This window comes from Neodiprion fabricii, chromosome 2, assembly GCF_021155785.1.
Source record: "Neodiprion fabricii isolate iyNeoFabr1 chromosome 2, iyNeoFabr1.1, whole genome shotgun sequence".
NCBI lineage: Eukaryota > Metazoa > Arthropoda > Insecta > Hymenoptera > Diprionidae > Neodiprion > Neodiprion fabricii.
Genome location: NC_060240.1, coordinates 25,642,643 through 25,657,829, shown reverse-complemented (window position 1 = coordinate 25,657,829; position 15,187 = coordinate 25,642,643). Strand labels below are relative to the sequence as shown.

The 15,187-nt window shown below is 37.5% G+C and overlaps 1 long non-coding RNA gene across 1 annotated transcript; it reads right to left on the bottom strand.

Annotated features, from left to right (window-relative positions):
- Positions 1-130: 130 nt before the first annotated feature.
- LOC124174776 lies at positions 131-2,813 on the bottom strand. Its single transcript, XR_006869002.1, has 2 exons — positions 2,681-2,813; positions 131-1,295 (listed from the first exon to the last, which is right to left on the bottom strand). It is a non-coding gene; the product is annotated as an uncharacterized LOC124174776 (long non-coding RNA).
- Between the last annotated feature and the right edge of the window lie 12,374 nt (positions 2,814-15,187).

The following is a 15,187-nucleotide window of genomic DNA, read 5'->3' as shown; positions in this document are numbered from 1 at the left end:
TATCCGTCAAAGTGCCTTTAAACTTTTTTATATCTACGAAACATCTGACAGCAGGTTTCTAAGTAAGACGTGTCATGAAATAAATATATTTACTATAGTAACTCGAAAAAAACGTTTTTTCTCCAACTAGCTCAAACTCAATTTTGCGACCTCTTAGCATTTTCTTTCCGGGTCAGAAACCATGCATGGTGTTGTTTGGGGTCGTAAACTTGAGTTTGAGCTGGTGGTAAACGATAAAAAAAAAAAACCGTTTTTTTCGAGTCACCCTAATATTTACACTTCTTGTCCTGACAATTTGATGAGGTATAAATAAGTACAGCTTATTTAATTAACATCCTGGAATTTCTCGCTCCATGACATTTATCGAAAATATTGCAAACCTGCGATGCAGTCGTATTTCAATGAATTTTTAAACTGGCAATGAGACAAAAGTTGGTCTACTCCAACCGATTGAAATTCCCCTTTTATCAAGTTTTCACATTGTTGCGTAATTATAATTATTCAAGTTTTTATTACACTCTATACGCTCTAAGAATGTGTCCAATGACAATATAATGTAGATATAGACAAACATATATTTACAATATAAACTGTACAGTTGTGATGATATGGTTTAAATAATGTATGCACGAGTATTTTACAATTTACAAATTATACACTTTTTGTTATCTGAATGTGGTACAATGGTATGTGCGAAAAAACGCTTGACAAATAAACTATAAAGACTTGTTCCGGTTTCGCATTTCTGGTCGATTTCCGGCAGAGATACAGGCGCGAAAAATTCATTCCAATTCAGAGATAGGGATGTGTTGTTTAAAAATTAGCAAAATACGTAGTTCTTATCGGATTAATTAAAATTTCGACGAACCATGTCTCGCAAACGACGTTAAATTTTCAAATTCGGTGAAACGAGCAGCAATTTGAATTCATTATCGCGTTAGTCTTTTGAAAACCCAATGAAAAACATAATTATAAAAATAAAGAATCGAAATAGGCAAGAAAACTTTTTTTTTTAAAATCGCCAAGTATTATACTTCCGCGCCTTTGTTCTCGACACTGACTGGGACGTGATTGAATCGCGTTGAAATCGACCTAATGATATTTGAAAATGCATTGTTTTTCGCTGGAACATCATTCGGCTTCAACGGCTGTTTCGACTTTTACACCTAACACAATTCGACCTACATCGACACCCTTTTCTGTTGCAGCGTAGTCTCTTTCTTGGCAATTCGCTCTGTATCCTCGAGAGAAGCTGATTCTTGACATGCTTGAAGAATTCCGAGTAACCGCATTCTCTGTTAATAATAAATGATCTGATAAATTCATATTGGAGATCTTGTACATATACGTTCGAGTAAGCGGCTGAAAAACTGGATGAAATTTGAGAATTTATAACTAGTGAAACAATTATTTAATTCCATCGGAATTTGTTTTATTCAAAAATATGTAAATTTATAGTTTTTACACGTTAGAAATAATTGCCAGGAAGCATTGTTTGCGACAATAAACGTTAACCATTTCACTAGGTGATGTATTTGTTGTAATCCAAGAGTTGTAAGTCTTGGATGAAAAATTTAATTTCAGTTTCAAACGCTCACCATTTTGCTAAATACAAAACAGACAAAATTACGATTCTTGATGATGAGGGTAAACTTTTCAAAAATACTGTCTCCAAATTTTAAATAAATCAGTTTAGCCGTTTTTGAGAGTTTGCGGACTCTGCGAATTCTGTCAACGAGTGAAATGATTGACTAATTTTAGTAATGAAAAATATTTAAACGAAGCTCGATCTTATACATATTTTTGAATGAAAGAAAGACCTCGTTTGAATTGAATAATTGGTCATTGTGGTACGAATTCTTGAAATTATCTCATTTTTTCGGCTGCCTGCACGGGGCATTCCATGGCAACTTGACATGCGATTGAATATTTTTCATTTCGATCATTTATTTTTATATTTCAATAGCAATTAAAAATAATACCTGTGATTTTTTTCAGATTTTTATCTCAATCTAATCTCGTGGCATGAATTTTTCAACAACTTCAACCTTGAAAACTTTAAATGCTTACAACTTACCGATGAAAAGGGATATTGGTAAAAATAAGTAGAAGTAGAAAATATGTTTTTTTTTCTAAAAAAGCGAGATCCTCGATTTTCTTGCAAAAAATTAATGTTATTCCAGAGCCAAAGCTCGAATTTACAAGACTAGGATTATCAATATTTCAATGTTAAAAACTGAGACTTAAGGCCCATAGGTAATCGCATGTAATTAAAATTTTACACTACCAAAAATTCTTCATTCATGCCAAAAGTGCTCGAGTAACCTACAATCTACAAGACCTCATTCATCTATACAAACTATTAAAATCCAAATAATTGTCAACACGTAACATTATGTGCTTTAAATCCCAGTTATCAACCTTTAAATACTGCAGGTAAAAGTGAAAAAAATTGGAGTCACGTGACGATTTTCGTCTTGAAAATTCGGGGTTCGGTTCTAGAATAAGATAAATTTTTTAAAAGCAAATCGAAGATGTCGCTCTTCAAGGATGAACTTATCTTCTACTTATACTCACTTTTATTAACACCTCTTTTTATCACTGAGTTGACAAGCATTTTACGAAGAAGCAGAAGAAAGAAAGGAGGAGGAGGAGGAGGAGGACATGAAGGAAAACTCACGAGTATATGGCAAAGTCTACAGATCTTGTGACGTGAAGAGCGAGGAAGAAGAAGCCGAGTGCAAAACTGTAGCTGAGCAATGCCACAAGGCATTTGTTGTTCACGATAATATCTCCCCATTCATTGAATCCGGTGAGATGAAGCGTCTGCAGGACAGAGGTAAAAAGCTTCCTTCATTACCGTCGGAATAACGGAAAAAATTGTGATCTCTTAGCGCGTACCTGACACAAGACTTTCGGTATGGTCGTGACGATCAATATGTCCAGCGGGGTCCATATACAGGCTATCGAAAATTCCAGGAGAAAAGATGTGACCAAAAACTGAAGCGTATTTCAAAATTACAATCCGGAATACAAGAGGTCTAATTCTTATAACACCGATTAACGCGATTTTTGTGCCTGAGTAACGCATAGTTTGATCTCGTTTTTGCGACGAGAGTAATAATATTTTGAAGTTTAATGAGAGATAGCCGTGTATAGCCACGAATTTAACCAATTTCCGGCAACCGTTTCCATAAAGTAGTCCAAAACTTTTCAACCGTCGGACAAGTTTATTCTTGACAAATTTATACAAAATCCACGACCTCGAGTTAACGGTTAAAAGTTTGCAGTCTGTGTCACATTTACATATTAAATTTATCCTTTTTCACTATTAACTGTATTAGCATAATATTTATACCTTCTGATCGCAACAACAAGTGTAAGCATCAAGAAAATACCAATTGTAACACAGGCACAAGAAAGGAAATTCGAATTTATCGACCGGTGCGTCGATGGAAGAATTTAAAAACGGTTACATCTGGGAAAATTTTGGCAACCAGTACATAAAAAGTCATGTTAGCGATCCGGTAACTACTTTATCGGTTGAGATAGTGTAACACGCAATACTATAAGACACACAAAACCTCATTAGAGTAACCGTCTTTAATGGTCTTCGGTTAACGACCGGTGTAGGATGTAACGAATACGAAGAACCCTTAGGATTCAAAAAGGGAAGGGAAATTGGTCGTTGCTCACTTCGTAAAAGAACAACACCACGGGTTTTGGCTGTTTGAATGACTGTGGAAACAGATTGAACCTCAGTATTGTTGTGTAGACTCCGGCAGCAAATATGAACGAAGTGACCGGTGGACCGGACATGAGAGGCTCTCCGTCCTCGTCCTCCATGGAATTTGCAAAGCAGGTTTGAAATATGGACACTCCAACGGTGTTCAGGAGCAGCGACCAGACGGTCCAGATAAGTTTCGCCATTTGAAACGGGCTCCGGGTGATGACGACTAGGTGATTTCAAAATCGCCGTATTCCGATCATAATACCAACTTTTTGACGGTCCAAACACCCCGCCGAAAATTTTAAACACGAGGCAACCTCCTATTGAATAATAAAGAAATCGTTGCGTTCAGCTTATGTTTCAATGTGAATCGATCGCACAGCAATCGATTTCGATCATCACGCGAACTGAACTTTGAGGCGAATTGATTTTTTTTTATATAAAATTTTTATTTTTTCATCGACTACTCCGTTGACAGATCGAAACATGATGAAACCGAGGTTTTTTAATACAGCCGAAAAGTTCGCGGAGTTAAATTTCATGAAAGGAATTTCACTCGAACATGGATGAAACGAATGATTCAACCACGGATTATAATAAAATTCAGAATGTTCGATGAAATTGTCGACAATTGTAGATTTTTGGTACATTTTTGAAAGGACATAGGCAATTGAAATACGAAGATAATTGCGGCTAAAACGCATCGTTGTTTCATTTTTTTAAGGTGAAATTTGTATTGTCTTTCATTCTATTTAGCGAATGGATTTTTCACGAAGTGCCTCAAAACTGTTTTCAATAATGATAATATATTTTTTAATATATTATTTCACTAATTATAACCCATCAACTATTTGTGATGAACTCAGGAGCTGCAGAGAAAAAAAAATGTCTTGCGTGATGTACCGAGAATTGATGTTAAGGGAAGGTTGCATTGCAGGGTTTGCATAGATCAACTGTTGCGAACATTTAATGCTTGTTCAACAATAAATTGACGTTAAAGCCTTATTTAACTAAAAAAGTATAGTAAACCGAACAAACTGATTTTGCGTTGCAATTACCAAAAAATGATCGACCATAGCGCAAAATGGTTAGACGTACCTCGTTTTTCCTAATTCCAACAATATTAAAACAATTTTTTTAACGATACCTGTTTTACTGAATTTTTCTAGTCACTGTAAGAAATGAAATTTTCTTTAGTGTAGTGATTACCCCCTAATCGTGAACAAAACAAAAGAAACGATAGTTTCTCATCGTAACATGATTACTAACTGCACTCGATTGACACCAGTAACATCGTTTTTTCTTATTTCAAACGAAGCAAAAGAAATGATCACTCGAACTTATAGACGTACACTCATATACATCTCCAATACATACACGTTTTATTCGTAGACAATATCACGAGTAATTATCATTATCATAATTATATACATACACAATGTGATACGGCCAATTTGAGAAATAAAAATCATTCGCGCAATACGTATAACAGACGACGAATGATTCGACAAATACAAGATCGTTTCTTTCTTTCAATAACAATCAACGGTGGATTTGAACGACGTGAGGATCGATGGCCGGATCTTCGATAAAAATTAAAAGCACTAAGCCAACTATTTCCCAACGCTTTCTCTCCTCGCTTCGTAATAGTGCCGCTCAGTGACGACGGGACTTTCGAAGCAGATCCTTTTGGTCCCCGACGCAGGCGGGAAACTGCACAGATAATGGTTCAGGGAAGAGCGACGGTGTCGGTGATCAGGGCGGTCCGTGTCGGAGCGCCGGGATCGTGGCTTAGAAGCTGTTCACTACTTGGCCCAGGCCTCAAGGATCCCGTCCAGGGACTCGGTGGCGTCGAGCATCCAGACGAAGGACAGAACAGCCATGCAGAATGTCATGTGGATCACCGCCGAATCCTTGGCCATGTAGTAGGCCCAATTTGCGACGAAAGAGTAACGGCCAAGACCCACGTAAGAGTTCATCCACAGCAGCTGAGGGGCAACACGGTTTTTTTTTTTTTACGATATAATCGAGGACTAAAACTCGAGGAAGATGGTTGGCTAAGAATCGATATCTCTTGTTACATAATTTTGCTACGAGATAATCGTACGTCGAGTATTTATTCAATTATTGTACTTGTGAACTTCGAAGATCTTTTTGAAAAAGTAAAAGTATAACGTATTGGAATCATATATATATATATATTTTAAAAAAAAAAAAAAAACAACTGACGAGTTGACGCCACATTTCAAATCGCTGCAAAATTGTCAAAAATATATCTAGATTCGATCGATTTCACTTTACGTTTACTCATCTCAAAATTAATAAAACAGATTTGCTTTATATTCAGTACCTAATTTAATATTGCCATTTATTTATCATAATCAGTATCGCTGCAATGTTGTAAAATTAGATATTTAACGATGTCAACATCATAAAAAAAATGTGTTTCGGATGAGTTTTGTTCCGATTTGAATCGGAAATAGTCTTCTGAAGATAAAATGAGCGGTTGTAGAGTGAAATCGAACGAATCGATTTGATTTTCAACCATTTCTAAGCAATAAATACTCTATACCCGAATTTTTTGTGATAAAATTAATACAGTTTTCATTTTTGTCCATCCAGCCAGCGCTCAATTAAGATCGCGTTGCTCACCCATTTACTCGACTCCTGGGTAAGACAGCAGATCACGTGGATCAGCGGGATCCAAATAGCCCGAGTAGCCAGATTTGTTATCAGCGCGGAGACCAGCATCTAGGGGAATACAAGTAAACATTATCATGGTTCTGATCCGATGGATTTGATTATCACACGGCAAGTAAAAGCACACTGGCACACGAACAAAATTTTCCACACAGTAATTCATTCAAGTGCGTAATGCGTTCATACGTAATGCGTCACAAATTGTGTGTTTGAGTACTTGAAGAATCATGAATTCTGCCACGCTTAAGTTTTTACTGTTTTACTTGTCCTGACCATATCTACATTAAATTATTTCAACCGTTCGGACTACATGCTAATTTTAAGGCTTAAATTTCCATTAAAAGCTATAATAGTAGATAATCGAATATCTTTCTCAAAATTTATCCAACTCTGATTACATTTACCGAACGAACAAAACAAATTTCTCAAATAAAATTTTGCGTATTGGACTCTAAGATTGATTGAAATTTGTTGAATCCAATTTTTCCGAGCAACGATTCCCAATCCAAGAGTTCATTCGTTTCAAATCATAGGTTGCGAGAAGAACGTTTCGTCAGCGTCGAATAACCTTTACGGATGGTTTTTCAGTATACATATTTTTTTCAATTCTCTTGAAAATCATTTTAATTCAAGCTTTGGAGAATAATTATTGCACGTTTAACGCAATAAAAATAAGTTTATCTATCATCACGTTCAAGTTAGAAAATGTGTGAATTTGAGACGAATGATTGTAAGGCTAAGGTTTGACTACGAAACATTCGTATCGGCGGCATAAAAATGCTGCAACGTTTACTTGTCGCGGTGTTACGCACATATATTCTCTCTCACCATAAAGGTGAAGAAACCAAAATTTGTCAGCTAGGTACCGTAACAAAATTCAATGTCTTTTCTCGAATCCGGAGCAAGGTCCATGATGTGAAAGCAGACAGACGTGTCTCAACATACGAATCTTATAAAACGTGGCTCACTTCGTAGACGAACATCAGCTGACAGGGCGGCTCCTTGAGCGACCTGGGCCAAAGTTTGTATTCCGCAACGAGGCACAAAACGGAGAAGATGAACAAAATCGAAGCGTAGGAGGGATCGAACGGGGCGTTCTCTTCGTCCGTGCACAAACCGATGACACATATCTGTCTGATGTGAGTGTACATCCCCGTAGCGACGACGGCAATCCAATGAGGATTCAGATGCTCCAACGCGTCTTTAACCGTGTCCATGATCATTTATCGGTTACTAAAAATCGGAAGATCGGCACAGCTTAGAGCACCAAACGTAAGACCGCGTCTTGCGGTGACAACCGGACGATTTTTCCGGAAGCTTGAATACCAAGAAACCGTCTCGAAAGCCGCTTGGCTCACGATTATTTCCACTGACCTGAAAAATTTCTGGTGGGGGGGTGTACCGATGCATTAATTATCCAAATAACCCCACGAATATGGAAACGATTACGTAAATTTGAAGGGAGGACATGCCGTGAAACAATCTACGAAAACACTGAACGTCGATATATGGATCTTCACTTATTATCACCACGGATCCAGGTTCCGTCGGCTCATCCGATATCGAATCTCAGGGCAAGCATATTTCTTCGGAAGATAGACAACTTCTTCGAGGACAAGGTCTGCGTGCTTTATTGGGAGACATTGGTAAGGAAAAAGGGTTCGTGCGGAAGAGTCGGATATACACAGCAACTCACACACTCCACCCTTAATGCCTGTATCGCGCTAATTGTCAGTCACCGGCTAATGGAAATTTCTTGTTCGTTTCCCGTTGAGTACCATGCTCTCGCTCCCTGCCAAATTATTTGCCGATAAAACATGTCATGGTGGTTTCAGGAAGGCGACTGGTCGACTTGGCTCCGACTTGGAAGGAGAATAAAATCCTGTAAATATTCCGTCAGCTCTTCAACGTGGTTTAAGACGAATATAAAAGTCCTGTCTGAAATCCCTTAACATCACGCCGTCAGAGTACCACCATCGTTCATTCCCACCCTTCCGAGCGATAAAAAGAGCGGTTGCTGGGTGCGAAGAGACGGGCGATAGATCGGACCGTTGTCTGGTCGTGATACATAATGCATTACATTTGCCGATGAGTTGTTATAGCTTTGGTCTCTCGACCTTCCAGGCGGTAGAAAGAAAACGGCGTTACTTTTGAAACTCTGGAAACTCAAATGTAATTTCGTGGTATTTTCTTCATTCTCGATTGTTGTTGGAAGTCGAAGTCACCAATTGTCAATTTGGCAGACAGTCACCCCCTCCAACCCTAACCGGCAAAATTGAAACAGAGACAAGTCTCGCACTGTCCTCATCCGGCAAACAAATCTGTAACCATGACTTGGTGAAATACTTGACAACTTCCATAGGGATCGCCTATCCAACGGGATGGAACGTAATTCAAAGTCCTGGAAGTTTATCCACTGTAGACAAAGGAGTCAGTGGTCCGCGACTGTACAGGAAATTAACCAGCAAATCTCTTTCTCGTCCCACTGGAGTAAGTCTGATCTGCAAAATGAGGTCGGAGATCAGACACGGATCGACACACCCTTATATATGTATATATATATATTAGGGTGAGCCAATAAAATTAACCTAACGAATCTATGGTCTCAAAAGGACCTATTGACTGAGAAAATAATTCTTCCGTCTCGAAAAATTTTTACCTCAATTTCAAAAGGTGTCGCTGGTCATTTGAAATTTCCCACTTAAACGACACGCAAAAAAAATTTGCCAAGCATATTCTTACAGGGCATTAAATTCCGTAGAAAAAGACTTTGGAGTTGATTCTTTAGACTCCAAATTCGTATACTTACGAGCCGTGAAAGTCGAAGAAAAGTGGACAGTTTTTTTTTCTTTCGGTTGGCTATTTATCGAACCAAGTGCGGATTTGCTTTTGAGAACGATTTGAAAAATCGTTTTCAAGCATCACTTGCAATGCTCAAAAAAAAAAAAAAAACAACCGACGAGAGATTTGATTGCAGCACTGACGTCGTGCACTTTCTACCTCGAGATGGGGCAAGCGAATTTCTCGATGCTGAGACCGCGTGACACGCATTCGTAGAAGATTGAACACCGAGGTCCAAGAAATACTGTATAAAGTTGAAATAAAGTGCCAGAAGCTAAAGTAGCCGATTATCCGAAGGCGCGCGTACCGGTAGCCATGGAGACGGCACAGAGAGCGAAGCAGAGACTTTTCCATCCCCCATGACGCCCACCCCCATGGAGGTGCCCCTGGCAATTCCGCCGGCTCTCGAGCGTCTCCTTGGACAAAGTCACGGAAATAGAATGGGAAAAATCTTTTCTCTCCGCATCAGCGAGCCAGGAAAGTGCCGACGGGATTTCTCGACTTCTTTAGAGGCCGCGAGCCTTGCCAGGGTGGAATAATTTTCCATTCATTAGATTCTCCGAGGGCGAAACATTCGTGAGCGACGAACGACCAACGTGGAACACAAGGATGGTGTTTAAATTTGGTAATGTTACGTCGTGCAACCGATTAATTGGTAACAGCTAACTTCGGTTCTCCGTTGACGTCAGAGAATGCTGATCAAAGAACAGTTGGCATCGTTGCGTACGAGATAAAAAACCCCGAGAAATCTGCGGGAATTCCCTGGTGACTCAGACAATTATTACTAATCGTAAGCTGCATTGCAACTACTCAGTCACTCGTCGAAAAACAATTATCTAATGTGTTTTGTGAATCGCTGATGATAACTGTGCACAGAAAATAACGATACACGGAGGGAAATGAATTCTTGAACCAACGAAATAGATTTTGTGGAGAATATATTCGTCGTAAATATCAGTAAACTAGTACCATGATCACCCTAATAATCGATACTAATATTACTAAAATACTATTATTGCTATGGAAGTAGCTTCAGAGATAAGAAATCAGATACGGATAATGCTGGAGAAATTTGTCATCAGACCTGTTGCAAAGGAAGAAAGTCCAATACCAAGGTTTGAGGCATCGAAATTGATATTGACGATGAATAAACAAAAACTAGTGATACATTTTCAGTTTGTACTTCTACATGTACAACAATAAGCTTTCGGGTGTAGCCCATTAAATATCGGGTGAATCACACAAAATTTTGAGTCAACAGAATTATAAATGATATCATTCGAAGAATACGATTTGTGCGCTTGAATAACTCTAATGTTCAGTCAATGGAAAAGATTTTTGTTACAACAAATTTCATTGCCCGTTAAAACCATTCAACTATTGACTCAACAACACACGAATTGAACCAAGCTCCAAAAAGGGTGACTATGGGTACTTAGAGCCATTTGGGCGGCATATATTTATCTTTATCTACGACTGACTAAAAATTTGAAAATCATTGGGAATTCAAAATGGTGGTGAAAATTCAAGAAATGATTTGATGCGTGCGAAACTTGGGACCTGTTTTTTTTTGGAACGAACATTACGCAGCGAAGGTAGAAAATAAAATTTTCCAAACAGCGGACTAATTGACAGGTGACTATTTCACATTTCTGAATTTTCATATCACATTCTTAATTACCGATCTCAGAAACCTCCGAGCATGTTTTATTCAAATCAAATAACTTCTCACATTTTCTTTCGTATGCGTATACTATTTTTGTACTATTTTCATACGGGTTTACTAACTGCAAAAATAAAATACAGACCGTTCATAACTTGTTGGGCTTACTGTTGGACGTTGCGGTGTACGAGAAAACAAAATTTTCGCAAAAAATACTCAAGCGTTAATATATGTGTCCATGCAGTGCAGTCATTGAACAATGAGCTGGGTGCTGATTTATATTCGAACGTACCTGTGATGGACAGATTAATCCTACCGGTACAGAATTGTCACTGCGATTGATAATAGAAACTGAAAGTTTTTTTACGCCTGTGATATAATTGTCTTTCGCTGGCCTGATTATTGGTCAAGGTTATCTCTTCTAGTCCTTTCCGATATAAATATAATCCTATAATATCAGGCGACGGACTTTTATATTGATGATTGAATGTCGCCGATTTAATGCGGTTCTAATTGATTAGGTCTTGGTTAAACGATCTAACTGCAATTAGTATGTGTATATTATTATTGTAGAACAAGGTGGAATAAGGTTGTGAAACCGATTGCTTAGGCAGTTTTTTATCGTAAGAAAAATATCTCTGACAATGTAAAAATTTAAGAGATTATTATTTTTATTTTATTTATTAGACGGCATTGCTGGTCTTACGGGCTTCTCATCGGAAGCAAGGATTCAAAAAGGGTAAACACAACATGTACACATTAGAGTCTCCTCATACATCGTGCATGCAGAGAAGAAACTTCTTACTCGTAAAAATTTAAGCTTTTTGAAATTCTGTAACTGCAGATGATGGATGCAGAGTAAATGGAAGAATTAATGTTTTTCAGCACTCTGTGTCAGTTTCGGTGTAATATTTCGGCCTGTCGGATGAAATTTCTTTTTTTTGGACTCAGTTCATTATCGTTGATTTTTTTTCACTAAAATTAGATTTTCTTCTTTAGGCCGATATTAAATCCTACCGTTTCAGAAAAAATTGTATCTTGATCAATTTTACCAGTCTGTTCAAACCGACTCATAGAGCTTGGATTCTCTATCAATCAGATGCTGTTCAATCAATTCTAAACATTCTCGCCAATCCTGGATAGAATTTAGAACATTACGATAAGATCAATTTTTCGTTCCGGTTACCGCTCGGTCCTTGACCATTTTCATTTTTTACCACAATCGAAAAATATTATTCTAGGTACAAAATGAAAATCAGTTTTCTAGCTGATACCGGAAAGTCTATTACCCGTTACTATTCTTTCTCATTACGATCACTGTTGCTATATTTTCTTGTAACTGTTGCGAAAATTTAATGTTTGTGCAAGAATAAATTGACGTTAAAGCCTTGTTTAACTAAAAACGTAGAGTAAACCTCAGAAACTGATTTTGCGTTGCAATGACCAAAAAAGGATCGACGATAGCGCAAAATGTTTACGCGTACCTCGTTTTTCGTAATTCCAACAATATTCAAACAGCTTTTTTAATGATACTTGTTTTACTGAATTTTTCTAGTTACTGTATAATAACGTGGAACGAGTGATAATCGCAATTGCAATATTTTCAAAACAAAAGTTGAATTGACGGGATGGATTTAGATAACGAACCCCTGTATCGTCTCTTAAACTCAATTTTCATTACATCGATCACAAATCGCGCCCTCTTCTCTCGAACAATGAGGGACACGATACGGCAATCCGAGTTCTACTTGACTCCCTAATTGCGCTTGACTTGGCGTTCAATGGGCTTCTTGATTTCCTTGATTCCTCTCAGACTTGAGAAACTGTGGACTCGAAACACTCGGAGATCAAAATCTCCGTTTCATAAAAATGAAGTTATCGATAAGCTACAGAAAATACATAATTTAATCGCGGTATTGAATTTTGATCAGAATCTAGTCTTGAGTACGAGTGTAATTTGCAAATTCGTAACTAGTTGATTTTTAATCTCAATTCAATATCTCTTCTGCTTATACGTCAATTATTCGCAAATTGAGAAGATTTACGCACTGCATGAATAATTCTTACGTATATCGCGTAGCGATTTCGGAGATCACACGATCGTATCAATTTTAATACCCAGAAAAACGTGCGTCTCAGGCCCGAAATCGAATCGCTTACGCAACACACCCGTAGATCCATTATAATGGCTTATTAACGAAGCCGCGTAATGAAAGTTTGGAATGCCCCATTTTTCCAAGGACCCTATATAGCTACGGGTAAACGGATTGAGCCGAACAGATCTCATCTACTATTAACACCTTGACCACGTATAATGCGTAAAATGTATCGTAGTTGCAGAAACAAGGTGACGTGTTTCACACACCTTCGCCACCGATGTCCGTAAAACGATCTTATCGATTCGGTGCTCGCGTTGCACGCTGAAAATAAATTCTAGTCGCGATCACTGCGCAGTCCTTGACTATTTTAGTTTTTTACTATGAACGGAAAATATAATTCTAGCTAGAAAATGAAAATTAGTTTTCTTACTATGTGCAGAAAGTTTATTCTAGTAAGTGTGACTGTTTTTTTGATTATGGTCGGTTGAACGGTATTTCTTGGTAACTGTTGCTACAGTCATAAATTGGTGATGAACTTATCAAGTTAATAATATATCGTGCGTGAAAAATGAGATTTAATTCATATTCCTCTCTGATCGTTATTTATTTATTTGGAGGCAAGTTTATTCGGTGATGATTCACGTAAAAACTCATCTTGATAATTACCTTTGTTCATTCGTTCGCACAACACATACGTAAACAAATACTTATCAACTATTAACGAAACTTCTAACTGTTAAATACATATCTCGATGTATAGAGAATTCTTTTACATCGAAATTAATACAATTAAATTGAGGACTTATTTCTGATCAAGATGATTCGTCGTCGAGTCGGCTGCGTTCTATTTACATCTAATCGTAAGACTCCCAACGGAGCTCGTCGTTAATTGAATTCAATATAAAACTGACGAATACAAGAAAAATGGTATTGCAGAAATTTTTTACATTGCTTGGCCAAGCGTGACAGCTACAGACTTTACCTTAGAAACGTTTGATGATCGACTCACTAGCTGACCGTAATTCTTGCTCAATTAAGCTTCTTCTTCTCTCTTAGATGTGTGTGAACACATTCGTATTTACCCTTGAAAATTGATGTGGTCGAAAAAAAAAGATATAATAAACAAAGAGATTCAACGTTGTAATAATCGGAAAATTTACTATTGACAGCTATAGTCGTATTAAATAGTCATAATTTGCATCACATTTCCTCAGAATTACAACATCATCTAAAAATTTCATTGTAACGATACCCGTGTTACTAGAATTTTCTAACAACTACAACAAGTAAAATCGTTGCATCTCGATTTGGGTTTGAGGATCCCTCATCGTGCCAACCGGCTTGCGAACGTTCCAGATCCTCCTTATCCCACGGGAGGGAAGACTTGCCATGGTCGTTTAACTCGATTAACTCAATCCCGGATCTTCCTTGGAAGTCGTAACGAGGTTTACCCGAGTAGCGAGGCCCTTCCAACAACCTCCAACGTCGTGCAATCTCGACTTTCTGTTCACTTGCCAATGGAAGATAACACGGTGTTCGTAATCAACGTAGATCGACAATGCACTGAGAAAAATGTCATTTGTTACAGTAACTAGAAAAATTGAGTAAAACAGGTATCGTTAAAAAAACTGTTTGAATATTGTTGGAATTACGAAAAACGAGGTACGCCTAACCATTTTGCGCTATCGTCGATCCATTTTTGATAATTGCAACGCAAAATCAGTTTGTTCGGTCTACTATACTTTTTTAGTTAAACAAGGCTTTAACGTCAATTTATTGTTGCACAAGCATTAAACTTTCCCAACAGTTACAAGAAAATATAGTAACAGTGATTATAATTAGAAAGAATGGTAAAAGATACTACACAACAGCTACAAAACTATTTTTCATTTTGTATCTAGAACTATATTTTTTCGATTGTGGTAAAGAATTAAGCAGTGAGCGGTAACCGGAACTAAAAATTTCTCTTAGTGTGAGGAAAGATGCAAACAAATAAGGAAATTGATGATTTTCTTCAATGGTGACAAGTTTTATTTTCTGTTTTCTGTATAATCGCTGCTAGATTGAACCTAATATGTTCAGAGCATATGGAACTCTGAGAATCATTCAAAGTCTGTCTGCTTTTAATAATTAAAGTCATAATCGTAACGGATT